Genomic DNA, 2,830 nt, shown 5'->3' on the forward strand with positions numbered 1-2,830 from the left:
TATAATTAGTATTTCACGTATACTTGCCACTCACTTAGAGCATAGCTTTTAAGTGTTCTTATCTCATTCATGTAACCCACAGACAGGGTAAGTGTGTGAGGAGGTAGATACGTTTATTTACTCATTTCTTGTTAGAATCACAATGGCATTTACCCCTTGAGTATACCTCCCTACTTCTTGTTGTTCAATTGCTAATTCGTGTCCAACACTTTGCGACCCCATGGACTGCAGGGAGTCCAGGCTTCCCTGTCGATCACCAACTCCTGGAGCTTGCTCAAACTCATGTCCATTGAGTCGGTGATTCCATCCTACCATTGCCTCCTCTGTCATCCCCTTCTCCTGCCTTCAACCTTCCCCAGAATCAGGGTCCTGTCTAATGAGTCCTGCTCCTTAACTCCCTGCAAAGTTTAAGAGTTCATTGATCCACACTGATTAAACTCAATCCATAGATTGAGATTAAACTTGCCATAGATTCCTCTTTTCCAGGATTTTACATATTGTTTGCTGGAGAAGATCCTTGAAAATAATTTCTAAAGATAAAAATTTTGCAGTGGCTCCTATTTCCTGCCTGTGACTCATTATTTAAACTGCAAACATTTCACTTAAAATTCTTCACACTTATTTTAGTGGCCTGGTTTCCCTGGTCACTCTTTTTATTGTATCTCATGATTATATTTAATAGCAACTGTATGAACCTTGCTTTCATTTAGTATGAAGTCTGTTTATACTGCAAAAACTTTGAGTAATGTCTCTTCCCGTTAGCCTTATGTGCAAAATGAAAGAGGGTTGTATCATTAAGACATGAATTTGGGTCTGTCCACCCAGCAAAATATACTCAGTCAGGATAGCTTTGTTGTCATTTAGTGAGTGCTGTAGTTTCTGGCTGCATTTCTCCTGTGACTTTCTGCCTCCTATGAATGAAATCAAACTCAGTTCTTGATTTCTTTTTCATCGGGTGCTAATAACCGAGACCTTAGAGATACAGAGATGGCAAGGTACACATGTTCCCATAGACCTTACCAGCAAAATACATTGGGGTATAGGAACCCACATAGACCCCTAAATGAAATCCTTTTTTTTTTTTCCTAAAGTAGTTTGTACTCAATGTGGAGCAGACCTTGAAACAGTTCCATTTGCCAAGTTTCAACATGTATTTAAGGATTTCCCCCTTTTAGACCAGGGACATTGAGAGAATGACAATGGTGTTCAGATACGGCATAGGTTCAGAGAAGGACATGGAGGACTGGTGTCCCCAGTAATTAATCAGGTGCTCAGAGCAATGTAGTTGATAGTGACTGAGAGGACAGATTCTTCTGGGCCAATTAGAGACCTAAAGTGTTCTTGTTTTCCCTGTACAAAATAATGTAGGTGCTTTGCAATATGTAGTCTGAGAAATTCTTAAGTAAAGAATTCTTTACACCATATGTAAAATAGATGACTAGTGCAAATTCAGTGCATGAAGCAGGGCACCCAAAGCTGGTGTTCTGGGACAACTCAGAGGGATGAGATGGGGAGAGAGGTGGGAGGTGGTGGTTCAGGATGTGGGGTGGGGGGGGGGTGGCGGGAATCCATGTACACATGGATTCATGTGTACACAGCTGATTCATGTCAATGTATGGCAAAAACCACCACAATATTGTAAGGTAATTAGCCTCTGATTAAAATAAATAAATTAAAAATAAATAAACAACACTTGGGCTTCCCTAGTGGCTCAGACGGTAAAGCGTCTGTCTGCAATGCAGGAGACCCAGGTTCGATCCCTGGGTTGGGAAGATCCCCTGGAGAAAGAAATGGCAGCCCACTCCAGTATTCTTGCCTGGAAATTCCCATGGACCGCGGAGCCTGGTAGGTTACCTTGCATGGGGTCGCAAAGAGTCCGACACGACTGAGCAACTTCACTTTCACTTTCAAAATTAATTAATTAGAAAAACTAAATAATTATTTAGTACCATAACTCGTATCAAGGCTTGTGTAGTCTATTTATGAAACAATGTAGAAAATTATAAAATATAATAAGGTAGGTAAATAAAAAATACAAAGGTGAATACATTACCAAGATCGAAAAAGTAAAAAAAATGAAGAAACTATTTGGATTAAATACAGACAGACGAACAGCGTGTCTTTAATAGAAGTGTGGGTGTTTGGCCTGAAAGTTAGGTTGGCATCAGTATTTTTTGTTTTTTGTTTTTGGCTGTGTCAACTCTTAGTTGCTCCAGGGCATGCATGATGTTTGTTCTCTGACCAGGATGGAACCCAACATTCTGCATTTTGGAAGGTGGAGTTTTAACCGCTGGACCACCAAGACAGTCCCTGTGTCAGTACTGTTGAATTTCAAGTTAAGACTCATGTAAGATTTAGTTCTTTACTCCCTGGAGATTGCTAAAAATGTTGAAGCAGGAGGTGACAAGGTGAAGCATGTTTACATGGATTCTGAACGAAGGGTGCCTTGGGCATGGTGTGAGCCGTGTCGCTAAGCTCCTGGGCGACGGTGGACTTGTGTCTTGAGAATATTCACTTCTGATGCAGTAGGGGAGTGGTGTTTCATCTGAGACGTAAAGTAGCAGAAGGAAGTCACTGCTTCTGGGCTCCGTTTCTGCACCCCTACCCTGGCAGACTGACCTCAGGTTACTGTCTGCCCTGCTGAGGAGGGCACCTGAGACACACCCTTCTGGGAGCCGAGCCCTGCAGTTCTTTTCTTTGCATTGGAGTTTACTGTGATATGATTCCTTCCTGCCTTCCTTACCTGTTTTTAGAACAGTGAAATATCCTTAATTTATGGTGTTGTTAGTTTCTGCTGTGCAGCAGTGATTGTTATACATATATTCATATC

General features: G+C 41.4%; 1 non-coding gene across 1 annotated transcript; it reads left to right on the plus strand.

Annotated features, from left to right (window-relative positions):
* Window positions 1-1,700: 1,700 nt before the first annotated feature.
* Window positions 1,701-1,772, plus strand: TRNAC-GCA (transfer RNA cysteine (anticodon GCA)). Its single transcript has one exon. It is a non-coding gene; the product is annotated as a tRNA-Cys (tRNA).
* Window positions 1,773-2,830: the final 1,058 nt, after the last annotated feature.

Source organism: Bos indicus, chromosome X (assembly GCF_029378745.1).
Source record: "Bos indicus isolate NIAB-ARS_2022 breed Sahiwal x Tharparkar chromosome X, NIAB-ARS_B.indTharparkar_mat_pri_1.0, whole genome shotgun sequence".
Classification (NCBI taxonomy): domain Eukaryota; kingdom Metazoa; phylum Chordata; class Mammalia; order Artiodactyla; family Bovidae; genus Bos; species Bos indicus.